Source organism: Camelus ferus, chromosome 11, assembly GCF_009834535.1.
Source record: "Camelus ferus isolate YT-003-E chromosome 11, BCGSAC_Cfer_1.0, whole genome shotgun sequence".
NCBI classification, from domain to species: Eukaryota; Metazoa; Chordata; class Mammalia; order Artiodactyla; family Camelidae; genus Camelus; species Camelus ferus.
Genome location: NC_045706.1, coordinates 45,298,792 through 45,324,056, shown reverse-complemented (window position 1 = coordinate 45,324,056; position 25,265 = coordinate 45,298,792). Strand labels below are relative to the sequence as shown.

Sequence of the window (25,265 nt, the reverse complement as noted above, 5' to 3'; positions counted from 1 at the left end):
TGTGCCCATAGTTTGTCACAGAAAAGGGATACAAATTAAAATCAGTCAAAGGTACGGAGTCCGGTAGGAGTCCAGATGTGAAGCTCATGACCATCTCTCTGTGGAGTCATGAACAGCATTATCTCTTTCTGGCCACAGTGTATGACAATATGCATAGATTATTGTCAATCAGGAAAACTCAGTCAAGCCTTTGGTTTTCATTGTTTTTATTGGGGCTTGATCACAAACTGTTCATATGGCTGACTCTTAGTCTCTGGCCCCACCCAGAGGGTAAACTAACACCTTCAGTTATCACTTCTTTTGAAGGTTACAACAGATACTGTGTGGCTCAAAGCCCTGTCATAAGTCACAGTCAATTATTCTTTGGATATGATTTATGAAAAGTCTTTATGTTCTATAATTATTTTGGAATTGTTTTCTTGATTATTTGACCTTTCCATTGCACATGTTTCCCATATCTGTTTGTCTTTTTTGTTATACTTGGGATTCGTAGGGATTTTTATTTTATTACGGTTTATAATTCAAAGCAGCCACAAGCAGCTAGCCATGTAAAATAATGGAGAGTGTTGATCCGTTTTCTTCCTGTCCAGAAATGTGGTTGCCATGTCTACCACGTGTTCTCATTTGAGAAATTATTTTCAGCTCTTGTGGGGAAAATGTCTGCTTTAGTGTTGAGGTGAAGATGCTTGCCTCTTTACATAAGCAGCTTCTCTTTCACTGTACGTATACTTATTTGTTTTAATTTATAAATGGTTACAAATGACTGTAAATGAAGCAGCATTATATATGTTGCATGAAAATTTCATTCATTCAATAAATACTTAACATTTTCTGTGTCCTAATAAGCATTATGTAAGTACTGTGAATCCAGCAGTATAGCCCTTTCTTTCTGACACAGTTATTTAAATGCAATTGTGAAGAGTTCTATGAAAATACAGATCTCTCTTGATACTGTTACAGCATATTTTTACTTATTGTTTGAAGAAATGTGATATGTTAAGTTTTTATTACTTTTTTACATGTAATAGTATAAGTAAGGTAATATCTTCTGATTTTTGAGACTCACCAAATTCCACACGTTTGTCAGTGTTTTGCATCATTCATTTGACATAGATATTATTATTCCTGTTTTACAGATAAGTAAACTAAACTGACACATCATATAGTTAACTAAGTTAACTGAGGATAGAAGCAACTGTATTGAAAAGTTTAAATGTGAATTATGTAATGATAAAGTGATAATCTTTTCTATTGTCTTTCATGTATTTCCCGTATGTATCCTTAGTTAACAGATTGTTATATGTCCTTTTAGAATTTACTGCCCAACTTTTCTTCCTCCCTTCTTGGAAAATATGTAAATATTCCCCCAAAATCTTGTTTTAAAACTATGTAAAGAACTTACCACTATACATGTACTGCTTTGTGAATTAAATATGATTTTGATATCTTAAGGTTGTAAAGTTGAAGTGGATATATGAAGCATGAAAGATACCTATTCAAACCATTGTAATATCTTCTAAACTAGGTAAACCCAAAGATGATTGTGTTATTTTGGGGCTCCTCTAGGGATTTCAAAGAATAGAAGAATGATTTCCCAAGGTCTTTTCTATATTTCAAAGGAGGGTTTGAAGGTAAGGCACATCAATGTAATTCACTTTCACAGTGAATAAAAAGGTTAGACCTTTTTCTCGTAAAGAAATAATTATAGATTTATAAATATTTTTATTATTTTGAACTTCTCTGTCTCCTACTTTTTTTAAATTGAGTAATGCCAGGAACTCTCTGGTATTCTGACATATGTGTTTACAAAGTTTGTCTTTTGTAATCTATGAAGTAGTGATCAGTTGTATATATGTAGTAATGGTATGTATGGGTTTGGATGAAATTTTTTGCAATCTTTTGTTACTATGATGCAGCCCTGCTGTGTGCTGATATACAGATTGTGTCATCCTAATACTGGTATAATTTTAAGTTTAAATGTTATTTAAGCTTAGTTTTTCCTCTCATTGGAGTACAAGGAGTCCATTTAAATATAGCATATCTGAAGAATATATGAGTAATTTTAGAACACCAGATGAATTTTATTTTAGAGAAACAGTGACGCATGTAGTCTGCTATTTCAGTTAAATTATGGTGTTATTGGGCTTTAAATCAGCCTGTCTTGAGATTTCATCATTATGTAGTCCAAATAAAGCTGGGTCTGCTTGCTTCTTAACTTGTACCCCTCTTATTATTATTATGTATTATCTCACCTGAGCATGCACTATCTTTTTTGAATAAGTAACTAGAGGAGATATCACAGAACACAGAACAAAACTATAAAATTTGCATCTCCTTCTCCCCAACCAAGAGCTACTCTCATACAGCTGTTCCTCAAGAAATCTTTTTTGCCTACTCTTCAACCTTTGATCTCTTTCCTCTTCCACAAACTAACTGAATCTTTCTCTTCCAAAAAGAAGCTCTCTGTCCTTTTTTATGTAAATAAATTTAGGCACTGTTTCAAGGTTTTAAGTGGTGCGAGGGCACTAGGGATCTTTATGGTGATAGAACAATTCTGTATCATGGTTGTGGTGGTGGCTACATGAATTTGCACATATGATAAAATTGATTGCATGCATGCACACACATACATATCGAAACACACAAATGTGAGTGCTTGTAAAACTGGTGAAATGAGATTTGTAGTTTGTACCAGTATGAGTTTCCTGATTTTGACATTGTGCTGTAGTTGTATAAGATGTTACTGTTAGAAGAAACTAGGTGATTTTTTTTTTGCGACTTCCTATGAATCTATAATTATTTTAAAATAAAAAGGGAAAAAAAGTAGATCACAACACATCTGAGAGAAATTAGAGAAACAGCTTTTTTACTTTTTATTTTTAAACAATCAACATTTTTCTCAAAATGCTCTGAGGCATTTTTTTAAGTAGATTAAAATTTTAAAAGTAAATAAAAAGATTATTGATTAAAACAAATAGCTAAAAGATTAGGAAATGATAAAAATTGTTGAATAAGCTAAAGAAGTTGACAACTCACATAGAAAGTACTGTGAACAATAAAGGTAAAAGAAAGTAAATGTAAAAGTTAACTAAAACAGTAAAGTAATTTTTAAAACTAGAGGGGAAATGAAATATACAAGTTTATATAAATTTCATTGTTAAGCATGCTCATCCCTTTTGTAATAAATAAAAACATAACATTATAAATTTTAAAGATCTAAAAAAGATATAAAACTTAAAAATAGTTAAAATGAACAATTGGTTAATTTAATAAGAGCCAACTAGTTAAACACAGTAAATAATACAACACAACCAGAAATTTAAAAATTAAATAGAGAAAAGATGTCAAAACAATGAAAAAACATAAACAATTTGAGGTCAAGGAAATTGAAAATGTAAAATTTCATTGGTGTAAAAATAAAAAGATACCCGGTGACTGCCTTTCTGTTATCTCTCACTTAGAATATTAGGGAGGTCCTCCACTGCTGGAGCAATAGATTCATAATGACATTCTTTCAGTCATTTGTTGTAGTTGTGGTTAACTTACTATAGTTAACATTTATAGTTACTGCCTGATTACTATAAAAATGTTAATTTGGTAGTAGTTTTAAAAAGAATTCCCTGTGTTATTTTGGAGGCAGTCAATTGTTATAAATATGTTTTCTAGATGAAAATCTCATTTTCACCTGCTTTGCTTAGAATTCTTCAGTGTCTTCTCACCTTAAGAAAAAGACCAAACTTATGCATTTATAAGGCTTTACATGATCTTGCCCTTCCAGCCTTATGAACCATCCACACATCACCATTCCCTACTGCTTCATAGTTCTTTGTAGCCCGCCCCTGTAATTTTCTTTAAATTCTTGAAAAATAGCATATTTTCTCCTGCCTTTGCACATAGTGTTCTCTCAGCTTAGAACACTTTTGTAGTTAGCTTGATTTATACCTCAGATATTACTTCATGTGTTCATGGAAGGGCTCTCTAAACCCATAAATTGAGGAAGGTACTTAGTAAATTTTCCTAATTTCATTTATCATAAGTATAATTTTACATATTTTATTTGACATTCGATGAATGTCAGTCTTTGCTACTAGATTGCATATCACTTGGAGACAGGGGCATGGTGGTGGTTGTTCAGTAGTGCAGTCCTCCCCTTTGTTAGTGAAATGCTGAGTTAAACTTAAGACAGACTTCATCACACTCTTCTCCTCATTTGTATTTTTTTTCACTGTTTTATTGCTTTGTGCTATATTTCATCTAACCTGACTTCTAATTTAGTTATTTTTAGTGGTATCTAATTAGCTCTTATCCATCCATTGTTTTCTCAAATTTTTTCAGTCTGTTTTCTTATACCTAGTTCTACTTGATTCTTTTCCAATTCTGGTTGCCCTTTTTATAAAAAAATAAAAAATTTGTTTTCTACACATACTTCTAACCTTGTATTTCTTCAAACATATACTACTTATAATTACACTGTGTTAATCTGTGTCTGTTCTTTCTCATGTACTGAAGTTTTTTCTCTTTGCTGTCTGTACCTTTTCTTAGTCATGTTACCTTGTGTTTAATTAATTTTTCCTCTCCACCCGCCCTTTCCCAGTTTGAAATGGTTGGGGGAGTTTTGTGAGAATATGTTAAGGCCAAAAATGAGGGTAGATTTCTCCAGAGAGGATTTGCTATTGATTTGCTGTTGTTGAATGCCATATATCCAGGGTGGCACCATTATGATGGTCTTAGACTGCTTTGAATTCAAAGCTTAAAGTTCTTTGTATCACTAAGGTGATGTGAATGAATCCATTTGAAGGCTGATTTGTGGTTACAACTTCAAAGGAATTTTTTTAAAGTTACATTTGCTCAGTACCAACCCAGCTTTCTTTGCAGACCCATGGAAATGAAAAGAGTGAGGTAGGTTTACTCTTATCTTAGGGTGTGAATAGTTAGCCCTTTGAGGATCCAGGTTTCTGAGGCTGAGTCTATTGCTAGCCTTCTCACTTTGAGCAGACTATGGCTTTTGTGTCCTATTATTGTTCCCTCAAAATTTCTATAAACTTCAGCTCAAGTGTGCTCCCATTCAGCAGATACTCTCAGAGTAAGAGTTTATATACAGTTCCTATTTTTTAATATGAGGATTTAAAAGTAAGTGAAAGTAATATTTTCTAGTAATTGCAGACCTAAAATTAGTGTTGTACTGATTTAATCCATGTTTTCAGATTATTTACATGTAGATTATAATTGGTTGTAAGTTTTAAAATCATTTGTAAGTATTCATTTGTGAAATTCCATTGAAATAAGTGGAGAGACCTTTTCAGATAAATAATAAATAAAATACTTTTATTTCTTTTGCATAAATTTATAGGTAGAAATTTTTATGATATATAGGATGCTTATGTTGTAAAAGTAATTGGGCTTTCCTGTTATAAGCCAGATTGCTTTTTTTTTTTCTACTTTTGGGGAACAAAATATTAAGGGTTTTTAAAATTCTAAACTTATAAATAGTATGTCTATTTAGAGAACCTTTACTTAACCATAATTTCTTACTGCCTGAAATCTGTGAATTATTCTCTTAGTGAATTTAGGATGTTACTAAATTTATTGCCTTTCCCTTGTACCTCCCACAATGCTGTATTCTATCTATACCTAAGTACTTATGCTTAGCACTTCCAAAAATACTATATATTATAACATCTCTGTTCTTTTGTTCATGCTTTATTCTCATCTATAAAGTCTTTCACCCACTGCTGCTTGTTAAATTCCTACAAATCCAGGGTAACTCATATACCTCCTTCATTTCAAGAGTGCCATTCAGAGAATCCTCTTTGTAAGTACATGTAAGACTTTTTATAAAAACATTTAACATTTCTGGGAGTCCCTGAGTTACAGTTATTGCTATATATACTTGCCTTCCCTATTTTTCTTTAAACACTTTGAGAAGAATTTATCATGTTTTATTTATATTTCTTATTTCTCTTGCCTCATGAAATTCTATTGAGGGTCTCTCTGTCCCCAAGATACTAGAGCATTAATATCTCTAGTAAAACATTATTGGTAACTTTTTGTTCCATACCAGGCACTTGTTTGAGTATCATTTAATTGAATCTTTACAACATTCTTGTTGTGTACATTTTGCAGATGAAGTAATGTGCAGATGAAGCTTATGTGTTAAGGAACTTGCCTATGGATCTACAGTTTGTGAGTGGCAGACCTGGGATTAAAGTGTAGGCTATCCTGACCAAAGTTCCTTCTGTTTAACCTAGTAAAATATTTGTAGAAATCAATTTTACCTATGGAGTATATAAAGCTTCTTGTTTGACCATGTTTTAAAAACACTAGATTAGTCTTCAACTTACTAGTAAATAGCCATAGTCTCTTGTGGTCTGAGGAGATGACTCTAACAAATTCTTATGGCTGACCCAGTGACCTGTTTTAGCGTATGTCTCTTGGTGAAATAAGACTTTTTTTTTTTTTTTTAGTACTTTGATGATACTTGAATATTTTCTTAACACTGTCATTGGTGAGCATTCTTTGGGTTGCTTTGCTTTAAAAATGGATAATAATTATTAGGCTTTAGGTCTTAATTTTCCTTTTGATAAACTTTTAAATACTTGTTTTTAGTATACTGATTTTAGGATAACTGCTTTAGACACTAACAAATACAGTTTCCTTTTGAAAGTTTTTTGGTTTTTTTTTTTTTTTTTTTAAGCAAGAAGACATAACGTTGAAGGTGACAGGAATCCAGGCTTCATTGTAGCTTAGTGAATAAAATATTTTCTGTTTCCATTCTCTGTTTTAATTTACAAGCAGGAGAAAAATTGCATGGCACAGCTTCTGGGTTTTAAAATATTCCTAGTACTTTCTTTTGCTGCTTTATGCCATGAGGAGGTGAGAATCGTTATGGTATTTTCCACCTTTGGAATATATTTTCTCTATTCAGTTGCATGTTTTTAGCCACTCCACCTAAATAGCTGCTATGCTGAAAATGGAGGTCCTTGATTTAAATTAGGTCACTTGTTCTTTTGTATATTAATTATAGACAGGTTAAATTTAAGCCTTGCTGTTGCCATACTTTAAAGAGGTCATTTGGGAACTCACTGAGGTTAATGTTTTACTGGACATAGGCAAGTAACTTTAGCTAAATCCCAGTAAGTCTCATTTCTCATTTACAGTTGTATAAATCATTAATATTTTCTTAATATGTTTCACATCAGCACTGCTGACAGCCTTGGAACCTAAATTTGTGAGTATGTGTATAACATTTTAATGTAGTACTTTTATATAGCCTTATATTTGGCGTTTAGTCTTTGTTCTTAGTACTTTAAAGGTAATAATAAATATAATTTAATACTATCTCATATTAAGTGAAAACAAGATGTAGCATTCTACATATAGTTTTCTACTTTTTTTTTTAAGTTAGTGTGAGATAAGTGAGAAAAATCAGTACATAACGTTTGTATCTACTTACATACACTTAAAGGAATTCTGCAAAGATGCATTAAGAAATCAGTAATCCTAGTTACCTTCATGTGTATGTTTCAGATGGGGATATTTGTTTGGAGGATAGATACAGGAAAGGAGGCGAAAGGGGATAGAATTTTCTCTGCATATTTTATGTATTTTGAGAACCGTTGGAATGTGTGGTCTATTAATTTTTTTTTTCAAATATTTGTTTACTCATTGACCTCTGTGTCTTTTCATAGCTACAGTTAAGGAAACCCATTGTTTCCTTTGTTTCTGATTGAATGGTCATATATGAAAAACAGCTTAAACTGGAGATTAGATTAAAAAGATATTTATTTGTGTAAAATTTTGATTTTTATTTTTATCTTTATTCCTTACTGTGGAATAGTAAAAGTTGATTGAAAATGTCATCCTTTTAGGGGCTAGGTTTACTTCTGGTGTGAAAATACAGTTGGTATGCCGTATCATGTAGGAGTACCTGAATCCAGAAAGTTTGAGACAATCTCTTTTCCTCAAAACTGAAATTCTCATTAGCCAATGAGTTTTAAACTAGTTTTTAAAATGGTATTTTAATTGAGCTAAATTATAGTATGTAGAAAGAATAATATACTGTGACACTGAGTGATACGCTAAGGTAATTAAAAATAGTAACACAGTAGGAGGAAATACAGACTGTTGTTTATCACAGGCTATGTATCAGCTTTTCATTTATCTTTAATTTTTCCTCTTCCATGGCCTTATTTTAGTTTTTTTTTTTTAAGGTACTCAGACATTTTATAAGTGCTATCTAATCCTACTTTCAAAAAATGGCTTTTATTTCCTGATTATAAAAGTAATAAATATCCATTCTAGGATTTTTGACAGACAGAGAAAATTGTAAGGGGTAAAATACAGAAGTCATCCTTAATATTTGGCCAAAAATAACTGCTGTTAAGAGTTGGATCCATTTTCTTTTAGGCTATATGCACTTTTTTTCTATCTCCTTTATGTAAAAGTAAAAAGCTTTAACTTTTATAAGTACTTAAGTACAATTTCTGAAAAAAATTAGTGTTTAAAAAACTTATATGCAGTAACATTCATTTTTTTTCACATATAGTTCTGTGAGTTTTGGCAAATTTATTGACTCATGTAGCCACCACCACGGTCAGGATACAGGATGGTTCCCTCACTCTCAAAAATTTCTTTGTGCTGTCGCCTTGTACTCCTGACCTCTGGAAACTATTGAAATGTTCTTTGTTTATAGCTTTTGCATTTTTCAGAATATCTTATGTATAATCACACAGTATACAACCTTTTAAGGCTGGCCTTTTTGATTTAGCATAATGCTTTTGAGATTCATCTATGCTATTTCATGTATCAATAGCTTGTTGCTTTTGTTAGTGAGGAATATTCCACTATATAGATGAATCATTGTTTATGCATTTACTCTTTGAAAGATAATTTCGGTTGTTTCTAGTTTTGGGTAATTGTGAATAATTCTCCTAAAAACATTCATCTACATGTTTTTGTGTGAATATAAACTTTTATTTCACTTTGGCAAATATCTAAGAGGAAGATTGCTGGGTCAGTATGGTAAGATGATGTTTGATTTCATAAATAACTGCCAAACTGTTGTCTAGGGTAGCTGTCCCATGTTGAAATCTCACCAGAGATGTTTGAGAGTTCCAGGTTCTCTTGATTTTCACTTCATATTGTCAGAGTTGAGCTTTGGTTTATTTTAGACATCCCATTAAGTGTGTAATGGTACATCATTGTGGTTTATTTTGTTTTTCCCATATAGTAGTGGATGTTGAGCTTTATTCTTGACCTTATATACTGTATATTTTCATTAGAAAAGTTGCTGTTCAAATCATTTGCCTGTTTTTAATCTTTGAAGTTTGGGAACTTTTTTTAAAATTTTGAATGTAAGTCCTTTTTTAGATAATGTAACTTGAAAATATTTTTTCCAAGTCTATAGCACATTTTAAAATTTGAAATATAGTTTATTTACAATATTGTTTTAGTTTCAGGTTCACAGCAAAGTGACTCAGTTATATATGTATTTTTTTCAAATTATTTTCCATTATTGCAAGATACTAAATATAGTTTCTTGTGCTATACAGCAAATCTTTGTTGCTTATCTATTTTATTTATATTGGTTTGTATCTCTTAGTTCCATATTCCTAATTTATCCCTTCCCCTTCCTCCCCTTTGGTAACCATAAGTTTGTTTTCTATGTCTGTGATATAGCAACAGTTTTTAATTTTTGTGAAGTCCAGTTTATCAGGTTTTTTGTTTGTTTGTTTAATTGATCAGATTTTGATGTCATGCCTAAGAACTCTTGCTTAACCAATGGTCACAAAATTTTTTCCTTTGTTTTCTTTTAAATATTTTACAGTTTTAGATTTTTTTTCCATTCAAGATGAGACTGATTGGAGTAGAGCAGAAATGTAATGTTGTGTATGTGTATGTGTATGTATGTGTCTGTATTCACAAAATCTCTATGCTTATACTTTATGTGTAAGTTAAAATTTGTGATTTGTAAATATATATTTGTTGTCTCTACTCTAATCATGAAATCAGCCTAGAATGTGTTTTCTTCATTCTTCTACTACCTTCTCATCGTATGTATATGCAAGTCTAATTTCTAATTACTGTTGTCATCACTGTTGTCATTTCTAATCAAGTTGTCATATTTTCTAATCACTCTCACTTTTATTAATCTTATGTCTAAGAATGAGGAAAGATTTAGAGAAAAGTATAAGGATAAAGCTGGTATATAATTTTGCTTACAGCATGGATTTCCTGTACTTTAGTGCAGTTGACGTGCTTCACCATATATGTAGTTATATATACTATGTATATATATAATGTATATATATTATATATGTGTGTTTATATATATAATAAAAATACAACAGGGGTTGGCAAACTTTTTCATTACAGTGCCAGATAATAAGTTTTTTAGGCTTTGCTGGCCCCGTGATCTCTGTCACAACTATAGGCAACATGTAAAGGAATGAAAATAATTGCGTTACAATAAAACTTTGTTTGTAAAAACAATCCTTCAACATTGGTATCTGTGTCCAACCTCTAAAGGTTTTGAAGTAAGTGATCTCAAATGAGAACTGAACATCAGGTTAAAAGCTATCCAGGTGATTCTAATGTGCAGTTAGGTTTGAGTACCACTTATTTAAAAGAAACTATGATACGGAATTAAGTTAAACGGAAACATTGAGAACCTAAAAGTGATAGAAATATTTTATCATTTCTGTTTGATCAAATACAGATAAACCAAATGGATCTTTGGGAGAAATTCGATATAAATTTAAAAGCTCTATGTCTTTACTTTTAGTCTGATTGGCAAACCGGCCAGTTTCTTTCTGTGCCTTAAGTCTTGTCTTCTTTTTCAAGAAAACACGAAATTACAGCAGGTTTTTATAAGAGCCACCTAACAGACATGATAGTGACTTTAAATATAATGTCATAGAAGATATCTGGGAAGATGAGAAAATACTATATTCCTTGAACTATTTAGTTGGTATTCCATGGAATACAAGCAAACAGAAAAGGTAATATTTTTCCTTTAAAAATTCTAATATATATTTCATTTAATATATAAGAACACTAATTGCATTTGATAATCTGGCTGTAAAATATATGGCAGACCCTACAATGCCACATGCTTTTATATTATTTTTAAATGATGCTGAAAATTATCTTCTTTGCTGAAGATAACACACTTTTTTCTGAGAACTGCCTCCTTCCACTTTCAGTTTCGAAGAATCCTGATGGCTAACTTTTGTGTTGCAGCATCCTATATCATTCTTTCCCCGAGTTTTCATGATCAAATCAAGGATGTACACCTGAATAACACGTAAATTTGGAGTAATGTGAGTGGCCCTCTGAGTAGATACATACATAAGTTTTAGTTTTTCTCTAGAACGAAGCCTCAGACATAGAAAAACAGCAATGAGAGATGACAAGAATCGTTACAGTTCTTAACTTTCTAGGTATAGGTATAGCCTTGTGAGACCCTAATCTTTATTTGCTTTTTGGATTCAGAGATATCTGTGTAATCTTATAATTCTTTTATTCTCAAGCTGTTTTTCTGTTATTTGTAATCAAACGTACTCTGTATTGTTTACGTTTCAAAACATGGTATTATAATCATTTCTACTATATAGACGCATTCCATTCCCCAAGTGACTAGCCAGAAGAAACAGATTCCTAAAATATTTGAATCAATATGCAAAAAAATCACAATACTTCAAAATGAAGGTGAATGATTATAGTCCTTTGTGTTCAAAAGATCAAGAGAGAGTTGAATGATTGGAGACTAGCCCAGTTCTTCAAGACTCAGATCAGAGTTAACTTCTATCCAGGTTAGGTTAGGTCAGGTCAGGTCTCCTTACTTTGTACCCAAAGGCACTCTTGGCATCTCTTTATTACTGTACTGTCTCAGGATATGGAAATTTTAATTTTTTCTGTAGCCTCTTTAGAAAATAACCATAAGTAGATTGCATATGTAATGCACAGTAAGCTTTTTTCTAAAACAAAACCCCTTTCCCATATCTTATACTTGCAGGTTTGCTTTCTGTGCCTGGACACTGTTTTGTAAAACTCCTATCTTTTATAAATATTCTCAAACTAATCCCTATAACAGTCTTCCATGTTCTCCTTCAGCCTCCTGTCCTTCATGTATTCTCTTCTTTGCCTCTGTATTCACTCTGCCGTTTTCACTAAAAATGATGCTGTCTTTTATGTAGGTGGTCCAGGAAAGACAGAAATAGATGATGAGGCCCAATTGTTAGGAAACGGGTGAGAGGTGTAGAGGTTAGATGCTGGGGAACACTTGGTATTAACTTTTTTCTCATTTTATCAGTCTTTGCAAATACACGTCATCTTTATTATCCTGTGAGCCTAGCATAGGGTTTGGCATTTGGTAGATACTCAGTAAATATCTGTTACTTGTTTTGGTATTTTTTATTTTTATTCTTAACAGATATATAATTCACATTCAGTGAAATTCATTCCATTTAATTGTACAATTGAATAAATTTTGGCATAAAATGTTTTCATCACCTCAAAAAGTTCCCTCTTGAACCTTGTTGTCAGTCTACTTACCCCCGATTCTAGCAACCACTGATCTGATTTCTATCCCAATTCTTTTGCCTTTTCTAAATATAAATATGTTCATATGTATATATGGAATCTTTTGTGTCTGACTTCTTCCATTTAGCACAATGATTTTGAAATTCATTCATGTTATATGTATCCATTCTTTTATATTGTTAAAAAGCATTCCAGTGTGTGGATGCACCACAGTTTGTTTAATATATTCATGAAATAATGGACATATTTCATTTGTTTGGATTATAAAGTTGCTGTGAACATTCTTTTTTTTTAACATTTTTTATTGATTTATAATCATTTTACAATGTTGTGTCAAATTCCAGTGTTCAGCACAATTTTTCAGTCATTCATGGACATATACACACTCATTGTCACATTTTTTTCTCTGTGAGTTATCGTAACATTTTGTGTGTATTTCCCTGTGCTATACAATGTAATCTTGTTTATCTATTCTACAATTTTGAAATCTTAGTCTATCCCTTCCCACCCTCTACCCCCCTGGCTGTGAACATTCTTGTACAAGTCTGGTACGTGGATATGTTTTCATCTATCTTGGATAGATACTTATCAGTAGCATTACTGGATTGAAGGAGTGCATGTTTAATGTTATAAAGAATGCCCATATTGCCAAAAACTGGTGGTTGATGATGAGCATATTTTATTTTCATGTGTATATTTGCTTTTCATATATCCTTTTTGTAAAATGCCTAATCAAATCTTTGCCTGTTTTTTAAAATAAACTGATTTTTGAATAATTTAGCATCACAGAAAAATTGCAAGTTAGTACAGAGTTTTACCTGATACCCGTCACTCAGTTTTCCTCATTGTTAACATATAACATGACCATGATATATTTGTCAAAACCAAGCAATGACATTGACACATTATTGCTAACTCCAGACTTTATTTAGATTTCACCAGTTTTTACATGGAATTCTCCTGCTGTTTTAGGATCAGTCCAGGCTACCACACTGCATTTACTTGTCAAATTTCCCTAGACTCCTGTGGTGTTTGTGACTTTTCTCAGTGCTGTGGACTGTTTGTGTTCCCCAAAATTCATATTTTGAAATCCTAATCTGCAGTGTGATGATAGGAGGTGGGGCCTTTGGGGGTAGTTAGGTTAGGCTCTGCCATCGTGAGTGAATTAGTGCCCTTATAAAAGCAGTCCTAGAAAGCTCCTTTTCCCTTTCCCCACATGAGGACATAGTGAGAAAACATTTGTGAACCAGAAAACAGGCCCTCACCAGACACTAAGTCTGCTCACATCTTGAAATTGGACTCCCCAACCTCCTGAACTGTGAGAAATAAATTTATGTTTTTTAAAAGCTGTCAAGTTAGGGTATTTTTGTTATAGCAGCCTGCATAGACTAAGACACTAAGACAGTATTACCTTGTTTTTCATGACTTTGACAGTCTTGTATTTTGGTTTTACACATTTTATGTCGAGTTGTCATATTGAGTTGAAAAAGATCTTTGTGTACTCTAGGTACACGTCTTTCATCAAATATGTATTTTGAAATATTTATATAGCCTGTATCTTTTCATTTTCGTAATTTCTTTCAAAGATCATATGGTTTTAGTTTTGAAGAAGTCCAATTTATGTATTTTTTGATTTTTAAATTTCTTTCATGGTTTGTCCTTTTGGTGTTGTCAGAATCTTCTGCCAAACCTAAAGTCATCTATGTTTTCTTTTAAAAGTTTTATAGTTTTTTATTTTTATTTAGGTCTACATTACAAGGTGATTCTTGTATATGGTACAAGGGGAAGGTAGAAATTCTTTTGTTCTTGGCATATAAGTGTCCAATTGTACCAACACCATTTGTTGAGAAGACTTACTTTTCCATTGAATTTCTGTGGCGTCTCTGTTGATAATCACTTGATATATATGTGTTGCTTTATTCTTTGATTCTGAGTTTGGTTCCATTAATAGTAAATGCCTTGATTTGAAGCAGTAGTGTGTACCTTTTATACTACTCAATAACATTACATACGTTGGCTTTCTCCTTTTTTGTTACGTTATTATTTCACTAGCCTAACTCATTTCTATTTAATGGTCCCCCTGTTCTCTGTATTAACTACATCCTGCCTAAATGAAAGTTAAGAGTAGTTTATTTTTGGTTTTAAAAATAAGAACACTCCAGTCTCCATTGTCTACTTTATGAAATATAGCATTATCAGTACTGAGTATACCCCTTTCCAATTGCAGCTCCCATTCTTTCCTTCAATGATGAGCATATTTTGCCACATCTGATGTATCCTTAAATAATGTTTTGTTCTGCATGTTTTGAACTTTATATAAATATTACAAATATTTGCTAATTTTGCTTCAACAGTGATTTTAATTTTCGTCTGTGCTCACAAATGAGTGACCTCTGGGGCAACATGATTGCTCCTCTTTTCCTGAGCAGTGTGGCAGAGATTTGGGGACAGAGACTGGTTCTCCAGAAATTGTTCTATTTCTCCCTTTGTTTTCAGTGGAATCCTTGCAGTGCATCTGCATTCTAAGAAGAGTTTTCTTTGTTTTCTGTAGAAGAACACCTCTGGGTGCAGGGCTGGAAGAAATCAGAGGAAGCAGAATCCACCTACAGATGAGGAGCCTGAGGCCTAGAAAGAGAAAGGGACTGGCCCAGGGAAACATGCAAGACACCTAGTTTCCCCTAGTACTATAAAACATTTTTTAGTCATAGTACAGTATCATAGCCAGGAAATATAGTTGGTGACTTTATTCATATTTCACCATTTTTACATGTATTCTGTGGGTGTGTGTGTGTGTGTGTTATATGCAGTTTCATCACTATTTAGATTTATGTGACTCCCACCACAGTCAAGATACAGAACAATTCCATCATAAAGATCCCTCTTGCTACCCTATAGCCATGGCCACCTATCTCCCTGGCCACCACTGTTTTACATCTCTGTAATTTTTCATTCCAAGAATATTGTCTAAATAGAATCACACTATATCCATTTCAAAGGGATGGGCTTTTTCACTTAGCATAATTTCCTGAAGTTTCTTTCAAGTTTTTTGGGCATCAACTATTTGTTCCTGTTTATTCCTGAGTAACATTTCCAAGGCATGGATATACCACAGTTCGTTTAATCATTCACCTATTGAAAGACATTTTGGTTATTGCTATTGTGAATAAAGCTGCTGTGAACATTCATCAATAGGGTTTTGTATGAACATTATGTTTTTTCTGAGATAGCTGCCTGAAAGTTTATTTTGTTGGGTTGTATGTCAAGCACATGTTTAGATATTTAGTTTTATAGGAAACTGTCATTCTCTTTTCCAGAGCAGGTATACAAGTTTACATTTTTCACCAGTAATGTATGAGTGATCCAGTTACTCTATGTCCTTGCCAGCACTTGATAGTACCACTTTTTTGTAGTAGACATTCTGGTGTGTGTAAAATAATACCTTATTGTGGTTTTAATTTATATTTCTTTAATGGCTAATGAGGTTGAACTTTTCACATGCTTTTTTGCTGTCTGTAGATCCTCTTCAGTAAAATGTCTGACCATGACTTGGGTCCACTTTGCAATTGGATTGTGTTTGGTGATGTGGCGGGGGGGATTGTTTGTTTTTTGTTTTTAACTGCCATATATTTTTCCCAGTATTTCATTTGGAATATGGAATTCATGTGGAATATTTCATTATTCCATACCAATTCTATTTGCTGTAAGGTAGTACTAAAATGTCATTTTCTTTGAGTAATCAGTTGTCTCAGCAGGAAGGAATTGGTCCTTTCTCTGCCAGTCTTTAATGCCTGCTTTTGTCATTTGTTTCCATATATGTTTACCTTATTGGAGGGTTTCTCTTTATCTTTTTTTTTAAGTGTTCTTATTCTGGTATCACATAGTGTAGTAAGTATGGCTTTATTTATGTGAGATGTTTTGTTACTGCTGTTGTTCTTTGGGGTTTTTTTTGTTGTTGTTGTTCCTTTTTTTTTTTTTCCTTTTTTCCCCTCATGTGTTTTGTTACAGTGATTTGATACTGTGACTTGATACCTGGTGGCACAAGCTGACATCTTGTTGTTCCTCAAACGTATAATGCTGCTGCTTGTCTTTTTGTTCTCCCATAAATATTTAGAATCTTGCCAGGTGGAGAAGATAATTTGAACCAACCCTACTATTGAGAACCACAGGAAAAGCTGAATCAAAATTAAAATAAATAAATAATATTTAAGACATCAGACAGTCTCCAAAGCTGTGAAGAATTACAGGGCCAAAACTCTGGCAAAAAAAGAAAGCCAGTATATTGCGATTGACATTTGGGCTTTCTTTCTCCTTAATGGGGTACAGATTCCAGAAAAAGCCACCAAAAGGCTGAAAAGCCTTTGTTTTGTCATACTTACTGGACTAGGGAGATAAAAGTTTAATTTTAGGACTTTCAAGGAGAGAGCTCTTTGCTAAACCTCTTTGGTTTTATGTTGAAACCTCTAGGGGCTATACTCTAAATCAGTGTTTCTCAATTTCAGGACTATTGACACTTTGGACTAGATAATTCTTTGTTGTGGGAGGCTGTCCTTTGCGTGAAGGATGTTTAGCTGCATCTCTGTCCTATATTCAACAGATGCCTGTACCAACTTCTACCCACATCCTCACTGTGACTGAAAATGTTTCCATATATTACCAAGTGTCCCCTGGTGAGCAAAATTGCCCCATTTAAGAAAGACTGAATGGTATACTGGAATAGACCAGACTTTATAGGGATTGAAGCCCCGTTTGGAATAATTTCAGTCACTGGATTAAGATGATCAGAGATAGAGAAATGGAATAATTAAACATTTGATTAATTCAATGCATTAAAAAAAAAAAGAAACAAAACAGATGTGATAAATATGACACTCAGATGGTAGACCTAAACCCGTCTATCTATCTACCAGTCATTTTTGCTTCAAGTTGAAATGGACTAAGCAATCCAATTAAAGTGATAGGCAAACTAAATAAAAAACAAAACCCAATTATATGCTGTTTCTAAGAGGCATTATTTAAATAAAAAGAAGCTGAAAGTAATAGGGTGGAAAAAGATAAACTATGAAAAGACTTCACTAAAGGTCATTGATTTAGCTTTATGGCTATTCTACAATACTTGAGAATTATTACTAGAGATTTAGAGAAATATTTTATAATGATAAAGTTGTCAGTTTAATAAGATATAACCACTAAATTTGTATGCATTCATTAAGGTTAGCTTGAAAGCAGTTAATGCAGAAATTAAAAAATTTGAAAGGGTATAGATAGAAAATGATAGTCACTGTAACATCTCTTCTATAAACTGATGGTATAAGGGGACAAAAAAGAAGAAAATGTAATAATTGAAGAACATTATTAATCAACTTGACCTATGTAACATATATACATTTTCCACCCTACCCCTGAAAATGTAGAATATACATTATTACCATTTAAGAAAGTAATTCATATGCTGGGTCATAAAGCAGATCTCAGAACTTACCTCACAGATTTTAAAGAATTGAATTCATACAGAGTAAGTTCTGTGGTCACAGTAAAGTTAAACTAGAAATTGGTGAAGGAGATTATCAGAAAATGCCCCAAATATTTTGAAATTAAGCAACACAATTAATAGTAATATGTGCTTCAGAGAATAAATCACAATTAACCATAGAAAATACATCAAAGTGAATGCAATGAAAATATATTTCACAGCTTGTTGTAGGCCATTAAAACAGTGCTTAGATGGAAATTTATACCTCTTAATGAATATATTGGGAAAGAAAGCTGAAAACCAGTTTCTATTTCAAGATGCTTGAAAACAACAAATTAAAAAACCCAATGTATTTAGAATGAAGGATATAATCAAAATAGAAGCAAATAAAATAGGAAATAAATATACAAAAGTAAAAAATCTGAAGGCCCCAAATTGGTTGTTCCTATAGACATTACAGATATTAAAAAGACACCAGCAGTCCTCTTACATGTTCAGTTTAATGCCAATGTATTTGAAAATTTAAATGAAGTGAATAAAAATTCTTTAAAATCAGATATTAATAAAATATATACAAAGTAAAAATAGAAACTTTGAATAATACTCCTTAATCTATGAAGAAATTTATCCCACAGAACTTTCCGTTTGATAATTCTAGACCCAGCTGGCTGTATAGGTGAATTTTCCTACATATTTAAGAAGAATGCCACAAACCTTTCCAGAGAATAGAAAAATAGGAAAAATTCTTTCCAACTCATTTTATGAGCCAATATCACATTGATAATAGAACCTGTGTAGGGAATTATAGGAAAGGAAACTTGCAGACTGATACATGACATGCACATGGTTGCAGAAACTATGAAAAGGACGTTAGTGAATAGAATCCAGTGATACAGAAAAAAATCTAATGCAACGTGAACAGGTGGGTTTATTTCAGGAATTCAAAGCTGGTTGAACATTTGAAAAACTAGTGTAATTTATTAACAGAAGAATGGAGAAAAGTTATGTAATTGATACTTAAAATTCCATACCTGTTTATGATTTTTTTAAAAAAACATCCAGCAATTTAGGAATAAAGGGGACTTTCTTATTCTGATAGAGTGTGTATACAAAACCTTCAGCTGCTAACATATTTAATAGTGAAATATTGAGTGCTTTTTCACTGACTTTGGGGAACAAGATAGGAATGTCTAGTGATCATCATTTAGTTTCAGAATTTTTTTTTTTCTTATTCTGCAGGCTATTAGAGGTTATGTAATTGGTATGTTTGAAGTTACAATGCTTATATGAGTAGCACAGTTAGAGATAAAACCAGGGTTTTCTAACTCATTTATGTGAGTTTTAAGTCTGCTGTTACATAAAGTGGATTGATATTGTGTAGTATAGCAAGTACTGGTATATTTATGAGTATTAATAGAAAACAACTTATTAATAAAATTAGAACTTTACATTTTATATATTTGAATTTTTAAAGATACCGTTAATGCATATTCATAAGTGAACTTTGTTTTATTATATTGCAGAGACTACAAGCATTTTTAAATTATAAAATTTACTTTCTTGTAATGTGAAATGACTTAACATAGAGTTATATAATACTTGTGCTAAAAGGGTCCTGAAAAAGTTTAAATTCAACTGCCTTGTTAGGGACATGAGGAAACTTACCTCCTATTATATTTCCTGTGCACTCTTCTGCTTTGTTATTTTTCTCACATGAGGCAAAGAAGGTACCAAAATCACATTAGTGAAATACGACCAAAAGGCATGTTTCTCTTAGGAACATTAGGGTGGGAGATTCTCTTACTAGCTTCTCTTGCCCCATTAATTTTAAGAACTACTCATTTAAAGTTCCTGTACAAATTAGGACATATGCATGTTAGATTTATATGACTTTTTCGTTCCTTTTTTCTTTTTTTGGGTGTTTGGGGGCTGAAGTGTGTTCCCACCAAGGTGCCTCCAGAAAGTATAGAAGTTTTTTCTTTTTTTTTCTCCCCAGAGAGATAAATCAGAATAACAGGAGAGGTGATACTATGAAAGTAAAGAGCCTGATTAAGAAGAGTAAATTAGTTACAGTGGAATCAACAGCACTGCTTTCTTGGTGTACTATTCAGATAGGCTTTAAAGCATATTGTAGGATTCTTGGCTCACCTTTCAACAGGAAGAAGTAGAGGATAGAAGTATCAGTGGTAGCAAAGAATGAGAGCTTATTAGCTGACCTTTCCCCTTATTCCAGCTTGTTGCAAAAAAGAGAAATCTTTTAACTTAACCATTATATCTTTTAACTATAAATACAACTATATTCTTAGACAAACTGAGACTAATGGTATTCTTTGTTCAAATAGAAACGTAATTGTACTGTGTAGCACAGGGAAATATATACAGGATCTTGTGGTGGCTCACAGCAAAAGAGAATGTGACAATGAATGTATGTATGTTCATGTATAACTGAAAAATTGTGCTCTACACTGGAATTTGACACAACATTGTAAAATGACTATAACTCAATAGAAAATGTTTTTAAAAAAAGTAAATAGAAACATTGTAGAGAAAATTGTTCATTTTCTTTAAATATGAAAGAACTGGAAAATATGGTGGATACATTTTATAATGTGTTTACTTTGGTGTTTTTAAATAGGAATCAGAACTTTAGGCAACTAAATTTAATTTTCTCTTCTGTACTAAATAGATAGTTTGTTCATTGTGGATCTTCTTACCAGGGTTCTTTGTTACAATAATGAAACCAGCTAAGACCAACTAGGGCAGTTTTAAGCAGAAAAGGCAGTTAAATAAAGAATTTAGGCACAGAGGATTCCCAGCAAGACCTCAGAACCATGCTTGGAGGATATGCAGGAACCAGTGTAGCATGCAAAATCAAGAGTAGTTCTTTGTTGGACAAAGCCATTATAGCAATACCATTGATGCTTATGGTAGTCGTATAGCTGGTTTTCCTTGGTAATTATTAGTAGTTCATTTTACTCTCAGAGGTATCCTAATTTCAACAATTAAATTACATGGGCACCCTTCTAATGTTGGAACATCACTGCCTCTGGAAAGCAGATAAAGATGCTTCTATTTCCAGCACCCTCGTCAGCATCAGGTTCACTTGTCTCTTTCTTCTTCCCCCTGGCTTCAAATTCAAATTCTGAGGTAGATTTGTCTGATTGATACCACTCAATTGCTAAGGAGTCTAGAAATATATCTGCATTTTCCATTTTGCAGTGAAGAGACTACCTGGAAGTTAGGCATTTCCCCAAACACAAGAGTTTAATAAGCTGGGCAGTCAAAAGAATAACGTATTCTGAGTGTACTATGTTTTAGTGAATCTCCCATTTTGCTCCTTTCCTTTAGTATATACAGTACCATCCTATTCCTGTTGGATTGGCTAGATTTATTAGGCGGTTATTAAAGTGATTGTATACTGCTCAGAGAATAATAATGGAAGTAGAGGCTAGTTTTTTGTTTTGTTTTGTTTTGTTTTTTTACATTTTTCCTGTAAGCAAGGAGACTCCATTGGGATGAAGGAAATATATTTGCCCAATTTCAGATCTTCATTATGTAAAAAATAACTACTTCAAAAGATAAAGAATTAAGCTTAGTAAAAAGCTGAAAAAGTCGAAAGATATTTGTTCAGATTTTTAAAGTTTATGCAGTTCATGTAGCTTGTGTAGTCATCCATTAAGCTTCACTAAAATGGTGTCACTACATCTGGGTCTAGGTGGTACATGTTTAAATTTTATTTAAATAACCTTTTTAAAAAATAGCCTGAAATCCAGAACATGTTCAGATCTAGTCTGAAGAACTACAGGTAAGCTGTTTAGAATTCTTAATCCTGTTAATTTTTTTTTCGGTCTTCAATTTTTGCCCTATACAAAGAACATTCATTGTCAGCTAACATGGATTTTAGCCTCAAGCTCTCTTTTATAAACTTCTTATGAGTTTATAAACCTTTCTGTTTTACTTGTCCCCATTTCATCTCCAAGTTGTTATGATTAAGTCAGATAATGAAATGTAGGGTTTTTTTCTTTTTTTCATTTTATCAGATACTTTGTGAAGTGTTTCCTTACTGTAGTAATAAGACCTGCAGAATGACACTAAGTATAATTCCTTTGGGAGAACAAGGCACAAGCACTTGGCCCATCTGGTTGCTGTTCTGTGGCTGTGACGAAGTGAGGAAATCCACATGAGGACACCTGAGGGAACAGTATTGCCAATGTAAAGGGATTACTATAAAGAACTATGGTGTATTTTCTGACTTTACAAAACATCTTACTGTGAAGGATTTGGAAATTGAGAGGGTTAGGGTCTACTCCCGTGGATGCTAATTAGGAATTAGCTTTGGCCGAGATCCTCTTTATTTACATTCTTCTATTACTATGTTCTTCTTGGGTGGGGTTCTCAAGTTCTTCTAAAACACAATTTGTGTGAAACCAAGGGGCCATGATAACACCTTGAGGATGGTATTGAAACACATAGTGAGTGCTGAGAACCTTTATGATAGTTGTCCTTTGTATATAAAACATTATCATTCAGATTGAATTTTTCATCCTTTTTCTTTATTTGTGCCTTAGATTTTATCAGAGTTATCTCAGGAAATAGTTCTAGGGGTGGAGATGTGGAAATCAATGGAAAATTAAGTAATGTATGGTTAGAATCAAAACCTGGGTATGTAATTTTGAGAATAACATTGCTTTACTTTGTTTTATCACACATTACAAAACCTTGGGCATTCTTTCCAGCTCTCTTCAGACTGATTTCCTAGTTTCAGAGGTGCATTATTCCAAAGCTTACTCTTTCAGATGTCTTCCTAACTTGCCTTCTGCTCTTCCCTCCCGCCAGGAAACTTACCCTTTCCTCCAGATTTTTTCTCCTTTCCTCCAGATTTCTTGTCTAGGAGGTACAGTGACTCAGTACTCTTAAATTCCTAGGCAAGGTTTCAAATATACCCAAATTTAATAAACATTACTGAGATTTAAATATTTTAGAGGCTTATGTGCAATACCATAGTGTCTTAGTACATCTTAAAAATGAAGTTGAAAGACATAACATAGCAGCCTGTAACTTGGTAAATACAGTTACATAAACCCAGATGCCTAGATTTTATTTCACTTTTCTGTGGTTAATAGAGATGTTAAGATGGTTTTTCATGTTTCTAATGGGATGCTTTTAAAAACAAGTGTAATAGTTCAAATTGCGTATCACAATAAACATGCCAGCTTTTAAGAGGAAGTATATTTGGAATCCAGTTTCCTTTTAACTTAAGTGGAATGTTTAGTATATAGTACAAAGATCTTTTTTGTATTGCATTGTTCCCACTCTTAGATCATGACCAGTTTTGGGTTCTGTATCCATGTTGGTTGGTTTTCTTAATAGATTTTTATTATCAAGGTCGAAGCTGCCTTGAATAACAGTTTTTGATGGCAGCATTCAGAGATACTTTGTCAGACTGCTGTGTTTAATCTTATCCCCTGTGAGGTAGTGTCTCCATTTTTCTGGGTTAATTCTTTTTGTGAAGGACTAGAACTCCTTAGCTAGGGAATAAGATTTGAAAACAAAAGAAATCACAGTTTAAAATAAAACCTCCTGAATGTACTCTTACCATATGTAATTATAGATTATATTAACCTATGTTCATTACTGTTTTAGTACAAAGAACATAAAATTGATACAATTTGATTTACTTACGTAAAGGCCAAGTTAGCTGTATTTTCCTAAATCTAAAAAGAGTGAAGTCTCAGTCTTTTTTAAAGACTTTTTTGAATACAAATTTATATTTGGAAGGAATAGCAGAGACCACATTGTGTTTCTTCTTTATTGATCACAACTTTTGATGCCAATAAATCAGATTTAATAGTACTGAAAAAGTGGTGCATGCCAAAGAATAATGGAATATGTCTATTACTCTTCTTGGGTCAGCATTTAATGTATTCTATGACAGTAGTCGTGTATCAGTACAGTCTCTGAAGGTTATTTAAAGTTGCTGTAAATCACTTCTTAGCTTTTTATCAATACACATAATAGTCTCTGATTTTAATACATTTTATTTCTTTAGTTGTCTTGAGAAACAGCTTTGTGATTTCATTTTGGCATTTTGCTTTAGAAGACTGTGTCTATCCTTATAAGTTAATTTTGCTGAAAAAAGTTTAAGTATTTAAATATCCAAAATTTAACTGAGAAATGACATCAAGGTGAAGTGATCCTTTTGTTTCATTTGCAAGGACTGAAAATCTCAAGACAGAATAGCAGGTGCTCAAATGAAGAGATGGTTAAAAGGCATTTCATCATTTTTGTAGCAGGACAATTGTGTGGTTAGTGTTTTTAGGTTTCTGCCTCATAATTGTCAGTTGATTGTAACTAGATGGGGAAGTTTTGCAGAGCAGTCAGTCAGCTCACCACAGGATGGTAGTAGCATTTTTATTCAGATTTTTTCCTTTGGAAGAAATTTCTGGTAGCAGTATTTTGCCATCCTCATATGCAAGAAAGGGAATGTGGATAACTGTGTCTTACCTTTAAAAAATGATTCATTATTTTAAAAAATTTATATCACCTTTTAAAAAACTATAGTTTTTTATCATCTCGAGATAGAAAATGGTAACAATCCTAAATCTTGTAAAATGTAATAAAAATGTGTTTCTACATATTGTCTATTTAAATTTCTTAAATATAACCAAAATCAGTGCCTCAAATTAATTAAATTAAAATAACCCTCCCTTTAGCAAAGTTGAAGTATAGCTTTAACTGTATTAGACATTTTGATATGAATCCTTTTATTAAACATTTATTAGATTGTCATAGGCTAATAAGTATGCTATGTACTTTGAATAGAAAGATGCAAAAATATGCATCAATGCTCTCAAGAAATATGCAGTCTAAGATTGAAAACAGTTTTAGCTGAAAAATTTCCCCATATTTATGCATATATATGTTTGTTGAATTTTAATTTTGTAAACCAAAAAAATTATACCTAATATTAAGCAGCTTTGATATTGAGCCCTCATCAATAAATTAACTTTGGAAATAAGGCCAAAAGTACACATGTCCACGGATACAATATTTAAGTCATGTAGAAAATGTCTGTGTATCTATTTGCAATAAATTTGGGTCAGATTTTTTTTTCCTAAAAGTATTTTGTCTTTTTATTATAAAAAATTTCAAATATACATAAAATCAAGAGTTACCAATGTTACTGCTAGTTTTTTCCCAGTATCCTCAAATCTTTATTTATTGGTGTTTGCTTAGATATCTCAGCATTTTC

The 25,265-nt window shown here is 32.4% G+C and overlaps 1 protein-coding gene across 8 annotated transcripts in view; it reads left to right on the top strand.

Annotated features, from left to right (window-relative positions):
- JMJD1C (jumonji domain containing 1C) overlaps positions 1–25,265 on the top strand; it is a 257,660-nt gene that overhangs the window by 115,352 nt on the left and 117,043 nt on the right. The window lies entirely within an intron of this gene.